General features: G+C 37.9%; 1 long non-coding RNA gene across 1 annotated transcript; it reads right to left on the bottom strand.

Moving 5' to 3' along the window:
- Nucleotides 1-10,319: 10,319 nt before the first annotated feature.
- On the bottom strand, nt 10,320-17,549 carry LOC125103811 (uncharacterized). Its single transcript, XR_007128503.1, has 3 exons — nt 17,506-17,549; nt 12,449-12,693; nt 10,320-10,545 (listed from the first exon to the last, which is right to left on the bottom strand). It is a non-coding gene; the product is annotated as an uncharacterized LOC125103811 (long non-coding RNA).
- Nucleotides 17,550-18,676: the final 1,127 nt, after the last annotated feature.

Consider the following 18,676-nt stretch of genomic DNA (forward strand, 5'->3'; position numbering starts at 1 on the left):
TCATGGCTCAGAATAAGATCTAGGCTATCACTAACCCCAGTGGTGAAATAAATTCGCTGTTTCATTAGTGGAAGGGGCATCTTGTCTGGAAAGTTGGTTCTTCTAGCCCCCTCAAATCTGGATTGCTCATTTCAGAAAAGCTAGCCTATCCAAGTCATCTATCTTTCTGAATACATGGAGCTTCTTAACAAATACAATTTCAATTGGTGAAATTAACACAGATTTCTTGAACAACTGTCAACCTTTTCAAGAATGAATGACCATAAAACCTCCCTGCACAGAGAAGAATTCACAGCTGGCCTAATTTGAATAACAGGCTGTAAATTGATTTCTTTTTTGGCTTGACACTTGGAAAGGACATCCATTGTGCTGGTGCAGAAAGCAACCAATTTGTTAAGAAAAGATACATGGTTTGACTTTTCCAAATAAGACTTAACACATGTGTGAAACATCCTAATTTTAGTCGAGGTCTGAGGAAAACGAAGCAGAAAAGGGTTTTGAAAGAAAATAGAACTCTTTCTACATTTGGAAGAGCTTCTGGATCATGGTAACTCGAGCATCTACGCTGACCCACCCATCTCAGATGATGGAGCATTATTTCGTGATGGAGTTGAGGTACCTCACTGGTTGAGGTTCTCCAACCCCAGAGGGTCAAAAACAAAGGCAATGTCCACTCTGTTATGAAACTCTTGCAGTTTCAATCTGATTTTGATTCCCTCATCTTTTATGTATAAGTAAAGTTCTTAATGATATAATACATTCTTCTAGTGCTGGTTCTAATTAATAATTAAAATAATAAAGCCCAGAAAAGAATAGATTAAGTGTGCAGTTTCAGAAATATTTAAAAACGTAACTACAAAGTATGAATACTTTGTTTCCACCTAACCCAGTCATCTATTCACAAAGATAAATCATTCTGAGGTAAGCTGATTTCGGTCTACGAAAGAAAATACAAGAGAAGGCTTATAACTAACTCCGAGTAAAATTTCCTCAGAAAATCTATGCATTTATATATATGCCTCTTTCTCAACTCTGAAAAGGCTGTTTCATTTGTACATAAGAATGTGTCATTAATGTAACACCATTTTCTCTGGTGCTCAGAGATTAAGACTCACTTTGGCTAAGGATTTCTGGCAGAACACATAGGAATCATAGCAACAGGCGCTATAAGCACAAGCAGCTGATGGGTGTGGGGGGGGAGGAGAAAGAAAGAAAGAAGAGGGATGTTAAGGTATAAAAATATTTATCCAGGGTAACGGAGCATCAACAGAATTTTCTTTTCAATTAGATATTTACATCTGTGAAGAGTAGGGTCCTTGGGCATTGGTTTATCCTTTGGAAAAATGCCCACAATTTCCATGACAACTTTTTAGACCATTAGAAGTAATGGTGATCACTATTTCCTCTGAGCCACCATGCCCTTTGTGTATTGTGACTGCTATTGAATCCTTAATCACATATAGCTGGGTATTTTGTGTATGTGTAAGCATGTGTGTACACATACTTGTGTGTTTTCCCAACTGGAGTCTGGCTTCTCTAGGGCAGGAGTTGCATTGTTATATATCTCATCTCCCTTAAATCTTGTGCCTTGATACAAAGCACTTGGTAGGACTTAAAATGAATCTTTGTCGAGTGAATGAAAATTATAAAGGATACTTTTGTTTGGCAAGCATTGGTATTGCTAGATTACTTTTATGCAGTCCATATAAATAATTCACTTCTTGTGGTTCCATATCCTGATGTGAAAATTATGCATTTACTGTGTTTTCATAGATATTAATGGGAGCTATTAAAATGAGAATTTGTTTCTAGGTTGATGGTCTTAAGCTTGGTATTGAATGAAAAAGATGAGGCAAATTTTAATTGTGGAAAGAATTGCTTTGCTTTGTTAAATTTGATAGTGTGCACAATTTTTCCCGTTTATTTCAGAAAGAACAACAATAAGACATTATTTTCTTTAATTTCAGCATGTAAAGTAAAAGAGAAATAGGATGGAGTGTAAAGGGTTAGAAGTAACCAATCTGACATTGTGGTATTTCTTTTCCTTGATATCAAGTGTTTTGTTTAAAAGAAACTATAAATACAATAACTTAATTAAAACTTTGAAGAAAAATTGTTGTATATAAGCTTTGATACATCAGGTTTAGGTATTATGAACCAGATGGTATTGTTTCTGTTGGGAAAATATTTTTAGAAGTTATTTAAAGAATTATAAAATGAAACAAATCAAATCATTACTTATACTTTTTTGGGGAGGAGGACAGTGTGAGGAAAATGTGCAGAAAAGACTAACGTTTGTGTCTAATGATTTCATTATCGTATTTCTACTTTCTTTGTCATCCAGAGTAAACTCTGAGGATATGTCAGGAATTCCTGAGCCACAATAAATCTGTGAATGTCAGACTCCGTGTGTGGGTAAAATGGATAATTTTCTGACCTTTAGTAAGCTTTCACTAGAGCAAAGGAAGTCCCTCCACATAATGTTTCCCCACTACAAAATACTGGCGGGAAGCCAAAGTATGCCCTTTGGCAAATCTCCAGTCTGGATGGCTTTCCTGGAGCTAGAAGACATTCATGAATCTGCCCAGCCCTGCAATTTTTTTTTTTTTTTAAAGGCTTTGGAAAGACCTTTCCAATGTGCAACCTGCTGAGGGAGATGTGAGAACACATTAATCATGGATTTCTTCAAAAGAAACCTGGGGCTGTCCTGCTCTAATTCAGCAGGTCCACCTTCCTGCCCAGTGTGAGACACAAGACTATCAAAAAAATGCCAGCAGATAACCTAGAATGGATCTAGCTGAAAACTAAAGTTATGGTAACAATGAATTAGAACTTTCTGACCCTTAGAGATGAGGTTCAGCCATGGTTGGCTTTACTTGTGAAGGACAAGCTGATAGTAATTAAAATATATCAGTAAATATATTGTTTATTCTTGTTTTCCTAAGTTTTATTCCAAATCTCAAATTATTCCCATCACCTTTGTAATTAAACCCATTTTCAGTTGCAGTCATCATAAGATAGAATACTAGAGTGTTTTTCTCTTAAGACTCAGGTGTCTGGTAGTTAAGACTTTCTTGGATGTTTCCAGAGCCTGATGATAAACCTATATTCCAGTGTTATCTCTTGCCACTACACAAATTCACACCATCATGTACCTAATTCACATGACTTTCTCTTCCTCTGTCCATGACATTCTTTCAGCTTGGAACATCTCACTAACTTCATCTACTTCATCCACCCAATTTATCCTGCATGCTCGGATTAAGTGCACTGCCTCCCCAAAACATTCTACCCTGTCCCTTATCTAGTAGAGACTCAAGTGTCTCAATTCTTGGGGCATATTGGGTGATTCTGTTGGTAGTAACACATCCTGAATTGCATCAGAATTATTTGCTTGTATGACTTACAAATAGAATGACTTTCTTGACACTAAGGATCATTTCTCATTTGTATGCCTATAACATTTAGTACAAACTGCTTACCCAACATTTGTTAAGAGATTAAAATGTAAAATTATCTTAAATATTGACAACAAAATGATCAAATTCCTCCTTTAAACATAAACAGTCCTGTAGAAAGTATGAATTATAGACTTGTTTCATTCCCTTGAATCACAAATTACTCATTTTTTAATTCATGTTTTCAATAAGCCTCTGGTTGGCTTTTAAGGACAACACATACTTAGGGGCCAAAAGGGCTTGGTAATAAGTGGGAAAAGACTGTAGTTAAAACTAAGACGATAAAACATACTTTAAACACCGTTGAATATTGCTGATAACATATGAGCACCAAGATAGCAGGTCTCTTAGGTACCACGTTCTGAATATTATGGCCTTACTCTTTCACCCCAATTCAGAACAAGTCTTAAGTGTCATCCCATCTTTAGAACTCTCTGTAGGCTTCTTGAAGCTTCCATTAGAACTACATTGTAGTTCAACCTCTCCCTCTACCTAGTTCTACTTCCTTTCCTTCTCTTCCCTTCCTTTCTATAGATGTTGTTCTCAAAAGCCCAATAATCTCCTATAGCCTTTCTCTGTCTGAGAGTCCACTTCCTTGGGCCACCCATCTTGTCTCTCTGCCCCACTTCATGACTACTCTGATTTTACTGTCACTCCCAATATAAATAGTTTTCCTACCAGATTTGGTCCTGCTAAATCCCCACCAGCCAGGCAAGATATAACCTTTCCCTAGACTACAAATGATGGGGGATGGCCAGGTGTTCTAAGTTAGAAGGGAAGGAATGAGCAACTGAACAGGAATGAGGAATTCAGACTAGGAGCTGGTAGAAAGGTACCAAGTGATATCAGTGATAAGGGAGTCATATTTGAGAAGCCATGGATAGACATTTTTCCAAAGAAGGCATACAGATGGCTAACAGACACATAGTTCAACATCACTCATCATCAGGGAAATAAAAATTAAAACTACAATGAGATATCACCTCACAGCTGTCAGAATGGTTAAAACAACAACAGATGTTGGTGAGGATGCAGAGAAAGAGGAACCCTCTTACACTGCTGGTAGGAATACAAACTGCTCCAGCCATTCCGGAAAACAGTATGGAGTTTCCTCAAAAAGTTAAAAATAGAACTAACTTATGATCTAACAATTGCACTACTAGGTATTCACCCAAAAGGATACAAAAATACTGATTCAGAGGGACACACACATCCTGATTTTACAGCAGCATTATCAACAATAGCCAAATTGTAGAAAGAGTCCAAATGTCCACTGACTGATGAATGGATAAAGACATTGTGGTATCTATATTCAATGGTATATTACTCAGCCCTAAAAAAGAATGAAAATTTTGCCATTTGCAACAATAAGGATGAAGCTACAGTATATTACACTAAGTGAAATAAGTCAGAGAAAGACAAATACCATATGATTTCACTCATATGTAGAATTTAAGTAACAAAACAGATGAACATAGGGAAAAAAAGAAAGAGAGGCAAACCATAAACCAGACTCTTAACTATAGAGTAGAAACTGAAGGTTGCTGGAGAGGAAGTGGGTAGGGAGATGTGCTAAACGGGTGATGGACATTAAGGAAGTCACTTGTGATGAGCACTGAGTATTATATGTAAGTGAAATGTAAGTGATGAATCACTAAATTCTATTTTTGAAACTATGTGTTAGCTAACGAGAATTTAAATAAAAACTTGAAAAAATAAATAAATGAGCCATGTTGGGGTCAAGTAGGTAAATAGGTTAGAAGAAGTAGATAGTGAGCCAGGCTGTTAGTGACAACCTGTGAAGGAAAATGTGGCCCCAGGTTTGTTTAGCAATGTGGTTTTAGAGATATAAGGGACTTAAGTGATAGGAAAATGATTTCTAAGGTGGCTGTATCTCTCTGTCATGATACAACAGAGTTTATAGTAGTATGTAGAGTTAATTCATCATAGAAGGAATGATGGGCAGGAGGAATGGAGATCTGTGGGATGAAGAGGTAAAACTAAAAACCTCTCATGGTGATTTACTTAGAAACTAATAATATGGCTCACTTCAGTGCATATAACCTCTTACAATAGACAGTACCTATAGTATGACATTTAGGTATTAGGGTGAACCATGTGCAATTGTCAATATTTCACTGCATTTGACCTACAAAAATGACCTACAATTTCATGTAGTTCAATCTTATAGTTTTGCTTCTTGACTGACTTCCTTCACTGGAATAAAAATATTATTTTGTTTGATACTGTACACAGTACCCATTATAATGTATAACACAAAATAGGTACTCAGTGCAAGTTTTTTTAATAAATTAATTAAGAAATGAATTATTTAGCCCCCAATTTTTTTTAAGCTATAACTTACTATATTACTTAGGACTCCTTCAATTATAAATAACAGAATCCCAATATATATTAGATAAACAAAGAAGAGAATTTATTGGTTCACACAATTGGGAATTCCAAGGAGCCCAGGTACTAGTTTCAGGTACAGCTAGGTTCAGTGACTTAAATAATGTCATAATGATTTGGTCTCTTGCTTCATTCATCTCTGATTTTTTTTTTTTTTTATTTGACAGAGAGAGATCACAGGCAGGCAGAGAGGCAGGCAGAGAGAGAGGAAGGGAAACAGGCTCCCTGCCGAGCAGAGAGCCCAATGCGGGGCTCGATCCCAGGACCCCGGGATCATGACCTGAGCCGAAGGCAGAGGCTTAAACCACTGAGCCACCCAGGCGCCCCCACCTCTGATTTTTTCACCCTTTTGGTTTAATCCTCAGGCAGGACCTTCAATTAGAAAATTTCCAGGGGCTTCAGGCTTACTGTCATTAGCTTAACAAATGCCAGCAAATACAAAAGTGCCTGCTCCAATCAAAAGTCCTGACCTTGACTCTCAAAGAAACTACTCTTGCAATATCTAAGGACCTAAAGTAGGGGGGTCAGTCCATTCAGTTAACTGGACTGAGAATGAGAGAAATGGTGGTTTCCTGAAGGAAAATTGTGGTGCTGTTACCAAAATAATAATTGTAATGGCCAACACACTGAGTCCTTATTTCCCAGGCACTCTTCTAAAGGCAATCATCATAACAACCTGTAATGGAAGCACTATTATTATCTCTACTTTATACATGAGTAAATTGAAGTGTAGAGAAGTTGAGTAACTTGTTCAATATAGTGGCTGAGGAGATAGACCCAGGATTAAAATGTCAATAGCCCAATTTACAGCTCATTCCTTTAACCACCTCATTCTGCCACCTGAAGAGAAGTTTAGGGACAAGGGAAAACATGACTGTCTACTCTACTTAGCTTTTAATTTATAGAGCCAGTGGTTTGGTAGCATCTAATTCATAGTGCAAATGGAGAGTTACTGGTTCACTTGTCAAAATGTTGCAGGGGAGACCTTTTCCTCTAAGGTCATCCCAGAAGTTGTTTTCTGGCCACTAAGAAAGTACTTCCCTATAACTACAGGTCTTTCATTTTTTATTTCCTCCTACGTCCTTCTCCCCAGCTTGATGACTTCCACCAAATCAACTGATTCTATTCAAAAACAGTATTTAGAGCATCTTCAGTGTAGTAAAACAAGAACACAATACTATTTGGTTGTTTAAAAACATATCATTAAATATATGAATTATATTATGTTTAGCTCCCTTCTAGCTTTGATATTCCAGTAGGTTCAGGATTTTTTTTTTTCCTTAAGATTTTATTCCTAAGCAATCTCTACACTCAACAAAGGGTTCAAACCTACAACCTTGAGATCAAGAGGTGTATGCTTCACTGACTGAGACAGCCAGGCATCCTTGTTCAGGATGTATTTGAATCACCCATACTCTAGTTGAGTCTTTAGATGCTGAAATTACTCCCTGGTAAAGACGACACATAGCTCTTTTTTGTCTCTCCTTTCCCTATCCATCTCGTTGAAAGTAAATTACTGAAGTTTACTTCTAACAGGCATGGTGCAGTGGAGGCTCAGATGTTCCATTTTCCTTCAAACATGGTGGATGGTGCTTAGTTGGAGGGAGTTCTGGAGAACCGGAGAGAACAGAGTCCTGAAAGTCAGTCCCTTGCCTGGGGTTGATACAGCATGTCTTTGAAAAAGAATGTCAAATAGGCTTTATTTCCGATAGAGTGGGAGTGCAGTTAGGTGAAGGATTTATATAAAGGTTCTTCCCAGTAAGGCTCCTGCCTGTCTGATTCATGCACTTACAGCTGAATTGTAATCTCTGCTCCTCTTTGCAAATCAGAATCCTCTGCAATTTTCTAGTTTATGTCTTCTCATGACATCAGCTCTATCTTGCTTAAGTGCTGCCTCTGGCACTCACTATGTCTAACTGACTCCATCTCAGTTAATTCAAGGTTATAAGTTTCCTACTGGTTCATCCAAAATTATAGAGGAGTTTGATGTTAGATCAATGAATTTCTCTCATCCCGTAAAATGTGGCCAGGGAGCAGGATCATGTGGTAGTAACATGGACTTAGGACCACTCCTTCTGTGAGTGGAGATCAATCTCCAAAAGAGTGTGTAGGAGTGAGTGGGGGTGGGATGAAGGAGCATGGAAATCATAAATACGTCTGCTACATTTTCTAACATTGTTCCTTATTTTATTTATTTATTTATTTATTTATTTTTAAAGATTTTATTTATTTATTTGACAGACAGAGATCACAAGTAGGCAGAGAGGCAGGCAGAGAGAGGAGGAAGCAGGCTCCCTGCCGAGCAGAGAGCCCGATGATGTGGGGCTTGATCCCAGGACGCTTGGATCATGACCTGAGCTGAAGGCAGAGGGTTTAACCCACTGAGCCACCCAGCGCCCCCATTGTTCCTTATTATAAAACAAAGTAATTTCTTAGCTGATATATTTACAGGGAAAATACAACCAGGACTACTTTTCATGATAATGATCTATAGATCACACTTAATCCTAAAGTGACTTCGGAATTCTCACAGACTAACTGTGGTCACAGAGGAGGTTTTACAATTACAGGTGGTTCACTTTCTTTGAAAATGGTAACCTGGGTATGCCCTACCCATAGCACCCCATTAATCAGGACATTGGGTTATTCCCAATATATGTTTAAACTGCACGAGAAATTTTCTTGCATTTGGTATATACATTTGATATAATTTCAGGAAATAGAAAAATATATCATAAAATAATAATTGCAATTGCCAAATCAAAAGTCTTTTTATTTTTTTTTAAAGATTTTATTTATTTATTTGAAAGAGAGAGAGTGAGAGAGAACATTAGAAGGGAGAAGGTCAGAGGGAGAAGCAGACTCCCCATGAAGCTGGAAGCCCAATGTGGACTCAATCCTGGGACTCCGCTATCATGACCTGAGCTGAAGACAGTCGCTTAACCAACGGAGCCACCCAGGTGCCCCAAAAGTCTTGTTATTAATGAAGAGAGAAGCCTAGCTGGCCACAGTTAAAAAGTCATGTAACACTGGATGCTAATGAGGATGGGAGAATTCTTCTGTACTGCAGGTAGTACAGACATTCTGGAGAGTAGCAAGCAAATGTGAAGTGAAAATTAAAAAAAATCTATCTTCCACCTGACCCAGTAGTCTAACTCAAAGAAATGTTTTCATTGTCTAAGGAGGTATATATGAGAATGTTCAGAGCAACATCATTTATGGTAGTTGGGGCTGGTGGCAACATAGGTGTCCATTCCTGGAAGTAATGGATAAGAAAAGTGTTAGGATGCCTTCTACAATATGCAGCAGTTTGAAGTATTAAACTAAGTAATAAACTAAATTTACATACAGAAGCATTAATGCATCTTAATAAAAGGAAGTTGAGTGAAAAAGTAACAGAAGAAGAGCTTTATGCAATATAGCTTTTGTAAACTAAAAACAGGTACTGCACAAAACAATGCTAAATTATTCAAGGACATGTGGATATCCAAGGACACATAATAAACACATTAGAGGGCCTGCCTATGGAAGGAAGGACAACAGAGTGGGGATGAAAGATAAAGGGGGAAGGTAATAAAACTTAGAGAAAGAGAGTGTTTTGCACAAACAGATGCTAGTGAGCCTCAAACTGAAAAATATGATAATTCTCAATCTTGTACAACCAAGGTCCAAAGAAGAAAATAAGTCAAGTAGGAGGGGGTGACAGATAGGTTAGGAGGGAAACCCACTTCTAAGCTGCGGGAAAACTTGAAGCCAGTGACCCTTGGCTCTAGGTTCTCCCTTCTTTTGGTCGCCAGCACTAACTCGGGCTGAGGTTAGTTGGTTCTTGCTACCTTATGTTCTAGCCGTCTGAGATAGAGGGAGGACAGGTGAAAGCCACTGGCAAGGGTAGGTGGCCCTGGAACCCTGATTATGAGACATGGGGGGAAAATGCAGGTAAATCCTGAGTGGCAACCAGGGCTCTCCATGAAAAGCAGCAGAAAGAGGCTTCACGGCAACCTAGGACTCTTTCAGACCTTGGTTTCTTCCCTGGAAAAGTGAATTGGTCTCATCTTAGATCTTTGCTCTGAAGTCACGATGGTTTATGATTCTCCCTCATACAAACTCATCGCTGACGAAAACATGCAGAGAGACAGTGCCCAGAAAGTGTGCGCCCTCTCTTCTCTGTGGCCTGACTAAGGAAACAGCCTGCTGCCCTCCACGACCCAGTGGCCAAGTGCACACGGGATCTCGTCCCAGCCGCCTTCCTGTTAGATAGAGGAGTCAGGCAAACACGTTAGCTCTGATCCTTTAAAAAAAATTCTTCCTTGGAATTCTTCTAAGGAAATGTGATATGCAGAGATAACAGATAAAACTGGCATGTTTAAAAGTTGCACTTGAGGGGCTGTTTTCTATTAATCATCCCTTTAGGTGATTAATTCTTCAGGATCGTCTGAAGAATAGGGAATAAGGTAGAATTACACTCTGTATAGAAACCATGTGAAAGTAGGCTCTTCTTTTAAAAGGCTCAAACTACAAAAAGCAAGAACATTCTAAAATAAAGTACTCTTCTCATCAAAGACTTCTTTTATTAGGAAAATATTGAAACATCCCCTCTTCCTGATTTCTTCGGAATATTTCCATTTTCTGCCCAGGACTTTAACATCTCTTGCCTCAACAGAAATGGACGTTTACTCTGTAAGACCAGGTGACAAGGTTATAATCAGTGTGAATGTGCATCCCCTCTTTTCCTGATAGCCTCAGTTCTCAGCTGTTTTCTGAAGGGGTCAGTGCCCTCCTGTACCACTCAGAGTGATGGGCTTCATTAGAGGAAGGCTGCCAAGGGGTTACACTCAATATGTAGCATGCCTATGTTGCCCGATCGGGGGGGTGGCGGGGGGACCATCTTTTAAGCCTCCAGGCTGAATTGTACATTTGCATTTCTCCTGATGAAGAACGGTCCCTGTCAGGTTTTCTGATTTGGGAGTCTTTCACGCAGAACAACAGAGATGTCCACCCCCATAGAATCAGCACCCTGTGGCCCATTGTTGGGTCGGTGGTCAGATCTGCTGCTCTCCTCCCACCCTCCGCCCCCCGAGGAAGATCTACCTCACTATTGGTGATTACTGCAAAGGACCAGATGTTTTTCTTTAACCTCCTATTGGTTCTAATCTCCCTCAATCTTTGATCCCAGCCCCACTTGAAAGTAACCCCTCATTTAGCTCCTCTTGGGTGGTCCTCGGTAGAAATTTAGTTAATTCTAACTTCTTGTACAGTCTTCCCCCATGTGCTTCAATGGTAAAATTCTACCTTTCTAATTGCTAAGAGGAAAATTGTTAATCCTTTTGATTCAGGGAGCAGTGTAATAGCCTGAAAATTGGCAACTTAATTGAAAAACTCAGAAATTGCTGACTCCTTGTGGTAGCCCTGTAATAGCATTTCCTTCCCCATTCTTCCCTTTTTTTCCCCCAAAGTAAAATAAAATAAAATAAATGAAATGAAATGTTATTTTAAACATGCTTACAAAAGTCTCTCCTCTTGTTATCTCTCTATTCCAAGATTCTGTTTGGGTTTCTATGCATGCTCTCAGGTATTTTATTGCTTGCTACAGATCGGGTTAATGGGTTATTATAGAAAATACTCACCAGCAATACAGAAAGGACATGTGACACTGACTAATGGGAAATAGAAATTCTTCCCCTCCCTCCTTTTCCATTATGTAAGAATAAACAACTTTAAATTGTTCCTCTTTGATTCCCAGGGCTGTCTAGGCTACATATGTCAAATGTCAGTGTGCGTTTTGGAGATTAGGTTATTCTGCAATGCGACTGGTATATATTAGTACTCTCTTGACTTCATTATCAAAAGCTAACCAAGCAAGCTAGTCTTTTGAAAGAGATTTCCAATTTCACTTTGGGTTCATAAAAGTAAATTCTTTAAAAAATCTGGGAATAAAAAGGTTTCTCGGTTCTTGGCATCGTCCATTGATCTTACTTATGAATAGAGAAAAGGTCAAGGATTTTGCTTATTTGTTTTCCATAGGCACTCTAAATTTTAAAAGATTTGGAGACTTTTAAGGGACTTTTAAAAGACACTTAATTTGTTACAGATGCATTAACATATTGAATTTATGTGAAAGAGTGAAGGCCAGGCAAAGGATATTGGGTTCATTATTTATTAGTGGAGCTAGTCAAAACTTCCCTGTTTTAACCAAGTGGTGGTTTGGCCCCTTTTCAAGAAGCCATCTCTTAATATTGCTGTCCCCAGCAATTAATGTACACTGAGAGAGTGGGTGTGACTTTGCAATACCCAACCATATTGGATTCTAGACTATGCAGGTCTATCTTGCTTCCGTCCAGAGTGGAAATAGTGCTTCTGGGTAATCATTTTGAAGTATTTGCTACTCTTGCTTTCTACTCAAAATGAAACTCATCAATGAGGCCTACAGTTGTGCAGAGTCTGAGTTCTCCCCATCACGGCTCAGTTCCCAGCATATCCCCCCATACTTTCTCCATGCCTGACACACTGACTTTTTCTCAGTGCCTCTTACCATGCTCCCTCCTCCTACATGGAAAACCATTCCCTGACCATCACACAACTTATTCCTGCTCAGTGTCTGTCTCCTCATGAAAGTCTTCCCTCCATGACTGTGTCATGTCTATTATGGTGGGCCCTCATATTATCATGCTCTTCACATTCTGGTTTCAATTTTATACTTATGTCTTATTTGATTGTCTTTCTACTCCACTATTTTGAGAGCTCCACAAGGGCAGAGACAGGGTTGATTCTTGTTCGCTTTTCTGTCTCCAGTGCCTAGGAACATGTAGCAATATCCAATAAATGTCTGTAGAATGAATGAAAGAAGGAATGAACGAAAAAGTGAATAAATGAATGAATAACATTAAGGTTCGCTGAGCTGCCTCTGACAATTTCACGTATAAATTCAATGTTTTTTTCCTGAAGTCCCTACGTTTGGGTGTATCTGCATCTCCTCTCTTGTATTATTAAATTTCTAGAGGGTGAAGACTGGCTTTTAGTTTTCTGAGATAAGTTTCTCTGGTCCAGTCCTCAGTGCGGTCTCAGACAGTGGTAGGAGCCAGGACCACCCCTATGATGTTTTAGAACAGAGAACACAATAACACACACTCTGCTCTTTTCCTGCACAGAGAAGGGCATTCAAATTAAAGGGGAGAAGAAGTAGAGACAGCATAAAAAGACAAAGGCAGCCTGAAAGGTTTGTGGGGAGGTATGTGGGTATGTGGACCTTGGTTAATGCCTCATCAGACTTTCAAGGCTGATTTAGTGTGTAAAAAAGTCTAGAGTTTCTCTGAGCACCAGCCTGCAGCAGCCACTTTCCTATTTTATGCCTTGGGGAGATATGCCTTGGCTCCACTGGAATCCTAATTGTCAAAGTCATATGCCGTTAGCTATGCAAATTGCTAACCATAAACAATTCTGTCCTGTAATGATAGAACTCAAAATGGAAAATTAAAATTGACCATGCTATGTTCCAGTTGCCTGTCATTCTCTTTATCCTCTCGTTTAGTCTTAGGGAGCTTTTGTCCCTTTAGAAATTTTTGAATTAAAACACAGTTCCAAGGCCCTCAGTGTGACTCTCAGGGACCCCGACCACTCTGGCTGGCCCTGAAGGACTGCTATTGATAAGTGACTTCCCTTTAAATAATTGCGCATATCCCTAAAGTTTTCTATCAGATTATCTCGGGCAGAATCCAAAGTTTCTCTTTCAAATTAGCCTTACCTTTAAGAACAGAAACTAGAATCCAGTATTAAAACTAGTTTTATGAAGTTTTCCTACATATTTTTGCTATTTCACATTTTAATTAATATTTTTCTTCAAAATTGTGTTCTTGGGGATCTGGTTAAGCATCTGACTCTTGTTTTTGGCTCAGGTCATGATCTCAGGGCAGTGAGATCAAGCCCCACGTAGGGCTCTGTGCACAGCATGGAGTCTGCGTAGGATTCTCTCCTTCTACCTCTGCAACCACCCTCATCTCTACAATAAATATATAAATCTTTAAAAAAATTTTTTTTAAATAAAATTATGTTGTTGAGAGATTTAAAGCAACAATCCAATTTTATTATGTCTTCTACCCACGTTTGTGCATGTAGAGTTCATATTGTTGCATTGAATGAGAAAAGCTACCTTTTTTAAATAAGAAAAGTTTACCTTTCTGTTGGTGACTACCAAGGGGAAAACACAATATTATCAAGCTATTTCTTCTCTACTCTACCCAGCGCCTGTCAAATTTGGAAACAAAACTTTGAAAGTCTCACACTTCCAAAACGAGTCCCTGTGGTAAATAGAAGCTTAGCCCTATGCACATGATAGTGCTTTTAAAAAGCCTTTAAACATAGGTAACAATGTGTCTTAGAGACTGGAACTATTGATTTATAAAGTTAAGTGTGAATAAAATCTAAAGATAAATAGTGTATCATTAAAAAGTGAAATAATATTATTTTGATTCATACTTGACAATTTTTGAAAGAATGTTAAGCTCTTACATAAATACATGGCTTCCCCAGCTGTTCAAATAGTATGATTAATTAAATGGATTCTGTCTGAAAACCAACACTGGCTCTTGTTCTCAAGTTGCAAATATGTCCAATGTAAAGGGAAATGGAAAAGTATTTCTCTGGTATCTACTGCATTTGAGGTAAAGAATTAATGTTGTTAAAATACCAAAGTGTTCCTTATTATGCATTTGTGGTGTGTGCAAGTGTATGTGTGTGTGTACGTGATACTTTTTTTTAATGGCAGGAAACTTCACCTATAATGAACTTAGCTATTTGACAATCTCATCCATCCAGAATAAAGCCAAGAATCTGTTAAAAGTCAACAGAGGAGACCACTTAGAAGTCCAGATAGAGGTGATCAAAGCCCACTCATACATCTCTTGATTTAAATATAGAAAGAAAAAAGTCATAGACCTTCAATTAGAATACTACTATTTTTATTTTAGTATAATTTAAATAATTTGCCTGGAGGGTACAAAGCATGAAGAGATTGCTAAGGCAGATTGCAGTGGTTGACTGGGGCCAGAGAGTAGAAAGGCTTAAACCAGAACACACTGGGGAGTCAATAAAAGTTCAGACTAGGAGAGAGACATTATCGTACATGTTCTTTAGGAAAATTAATCTAAGTGTAGGAATATATTGCAGAGGCTGGAAATCAAAGGCAGTTATTGGACTATTGCTTTAGTCCATAGATTATGGCCTTAGTCCAGATGAGCAGTAATAAGATCCTGAACAAGGGTACAGAGAGAAAAGTAAAGTCTTAAGAAATTTCATGAAATAGAATAAAAAGGACTTAGGAATTGTTCAGGTTGGGAGACACAGAAGAGAGAAAAATCAAAGATGTTTTTAAAAATTCAAGTCTGTGGAACACCTGAGTAGTTCAGTCAGTTAAGCATCTGCCTTTGGCTCAGGTCATGATCCCAAGGTCCTGGGATTGAATCCTGCATGGGGCTCCTTGTTCCATGGGGAGCCTGCTTCTCCCCCTGCTTGTGCTCTCTCTCAATCTCTCTTTGGCAAATAAATAAATAAAATCTTTAAAAAATGTGATAGTGAAATGGTGTTATGGGCAGAATTTAAAAACACAGGAAGAAGAATAATAAGTTTGGGGGGAGGTAGAGGAAATAGTGAACTCAAGTCTGCAATTTGAGGCACCAGTAGAATATCCAAGAAGAGATGTCTAACAGCAGCTGCAAATGAGCATCATACCATCTCTGGCACCAGCCATAAAACAAAAGCCACAACAGCTAATGTTTCCTGAATTCTTCCTAGGTGTGAAGTATGCTCCAACATGTTTCATGTGTTTAATATTCACAAATTTTTCATGACGTAAGTACTATTTTAAATTCGTTTAAAATTTTTATTTTAATTAATTTATAATGTGTAAAACTAATTTCATAATCATTGCAAAAATGAAAACCATAGATATGTGTGAGAAGTCAAAAGAAAGAATAAGAGGTGTTAAGTGAATCACAGGTGTTTTTCTTCCTAAATAATGTTTAGAGAAAACTAGAAGCAATATCCAAAAAACATACTTCCTTCAAGAAGGAAGGAAAAGCTGCATTAGAAAAGGAGAAAACATCAAAACTACAATAAGTAGAAAAAAAGAATTCAAACAAACAAATACTACCCCCACCAATAAAACAGAAAAACTACAGCAATCTTGGCCTCTTTAGGAGAGAAATGGTCTTTCCCCATTTACTAAGATCTGGAGTTCTCATTCTACAAAAGCCCAGTGGATAATTGATGTTAAAATGATTCCAGAAAAAAGTTAAATGATATTTCATGTACTCCTTTAGGAAGGCAGAAAAATTTCATTCCAATAACGGATAAAATCAGAGATCTTTTCCACGATGGATTAAATTGTAATGTAATCAACAAAGCCAGCATGATTACATGAATTATTCCATGATGGTCCCACACTGCTGAGTTTCATGTTATGTTTCGAACAAGTGAGGTGTGAGACCTTTCTTCCCAGGCAAGCAGGGACTGGGCCCAAGTTGAAATTCTACGAGCAGGGACTGGTATTGGAGTGGGTGTGGTTTTTCTGCACTTTGAGGGCTCTAATTAAAGGGGAATTAGAATCAAAGTCTGAGATGAGCACTGGGGTGGGCCCAGGATGTAAGGGAAGTTCCAAAACATCTAGTCCAAGGGTAATGAATGAAAAAACAAAAACTAGATTTAAAGCAATGAATCACATCAGAGAACTGCAGGCAAAATGAAGTTTAACAGGGTTTGAGAGGAGGGACCAGAAGGATTCCCAGGAACAATGGAGTATAGAAGGTAGAAGACTTTTCTAGGGTAGCCAGGATCAAGCATAAAGATGAGGAAGGAACAATGGGGGGCTCAATTCTTTAAGCAAGGACATTAAAATCTCATGAATATAAGAAAATAAAAGAATTTGAAGAATTGGCAAAGAATGTGTGGAAATATCTGGAAGTCAGGAAGCACAATAATAAGTATCTATCTAGCTCATGTATATACTCATATATACATATATATTTTATATATATTTTAAATATGCTTTAAATTATATTAAGATTTTATATTATATTATATATCATCTATATCTATATCTATATCTATATCTATATCTATATCTATCTATATGCTAGCCACTGTCCAATTCTTACTTCCACTAGTGATCAAACAGGAGAGAAAGTAACTTAACTCCAAGTGAGAAAAAAAATTTTTCTTATTAATTATTTTTATTAGCACATAATGTGTTATTTGCCCCAGGGGTACAGTTTTGTGAATCGTCAGGCTTACAGACTTCACAGCACTCACCATATCACATCCCTCCCCAGTGTCCATTACCCAGCATCTTCTCCACATACCCCCTTTCCCCGCAACACTCAGCAAGTGAGAAAAATTTTGTTAGTTTTTAAATTGCCTTTTAAATTGCTTGCCAGTATGTATTATTCTGCCCTTTGCATACAAGTATACAAAAAATGTGATGAGTTTGCAAAACTCGACAATAAAAAATAATTCAATAAAAGTGGAGGCAAATGGATTGAGCTAATTTGCAGATATGCAGATAGCACAAAAGTACATGAAATAGCCTTAACATTATTAGTCATTAGGGAAATGCAAAATAAAATAACAATGAGTTTCCGTTACATACCTGTTAGAATGACCAAAATAAAAATACTGAAAATAGGGCACCTGGGTGCCTCAGTCAGTTAAGCATCTGCCTTCAGCTTGGGTCATGATCCCAGGGTCTTGCAATTGTGTCCAGCTTTGGGCTTCCTGCTCAGTGGGAAGCCTGTTTTTTCCTCCCCTTCTGGCTGCTGCTCCCTCTGCCTGTGCTCTCTATCTGTGAAATAAATAAACTATTTTAAAAATACTGCAAATAGCAAGTGCTGACAAGGAGTTTGAGCAACTGAAAGTCTCGAGTATTGCTGGTGGGAATGCAAGATGGTATAGTTACTCTGTTAATTTCTTACAAGTTAAACATCACTTAGCAATCCCATTGCTAGCTATTTATCCCAAAGAAATTAAAATTTATTTTCAAACAGAAACTTCCACACAAGTGCCTAAAATATCATTATTCAAAATCACCCCAAATGGGAAACAATCTCAAAATACTTGAATGTGTGCTAAAGTCATGCAGTGGGGTACTACTTGGCAACAATAAGTAACATCCTACTGATACATACAACATGAATGAATCTTAAATGTGTTAAGCTAATTGAAAGAAACCAGTGTTGAATACTATATTGAATTCCATTGAATACTTTATGATTTCATCTATGTGATACTACGATAAAAGCAAAACTATAGGTTCAGAGACCAGATCAGTAATTGCTAGGGTTTGGTAGGCATGGAATTAGGACTACTGAGGGACAGTACTAGGAAATACTTCAGGATGTTAGAATTATGCTGAGTTCATTTGTGTGCTGGTTTCTATGTATGTACTGAAGTCCATAGAATTTTAAACAAACAAACAAACAAAAAAATTTTACTGCAAGTAAAACTTTTTAAATCAGATAAATTTAAAATGGCAATAACCATTTATAGCTTCCAATTTTGTAAGTCGGGAATTTGGCGGGGTTCAGCTAGGATGATCCTTTTGCTCTATACAGTGCCAGGCATGGGGCCGAAGAACACAAGACAGTCTGAGTCTGTCTGGCTATCAACGAAGATATCTTGGTTTTTCTGGCTATCAACGAAGATATCTTTGTTGCTGGCTATCAACGAAGATATCTTGGTTTTTCTTTACAGGGCATCTCTTTTTACATATTCTTATTCTCCAGGAGATCTCTCTCTGCATGTGCCTTCTTTCTTCAGCAAGA

The sequence above is a fragment of the Lutra lutra genome, chromosome 7, assembly GCF_902655055.1.
Source record: "Lutra lutra chromosome 7, mLutLut1.2, whole genome shotgun sequence".
In the NCBI taxonomy this organism is placed as follows: domain Eukaryota; kingdom Metazoa; phylum Chordata; class Mammalia; order Carnivora; family Mustelidae; genus Lutra; species Lutra lutra.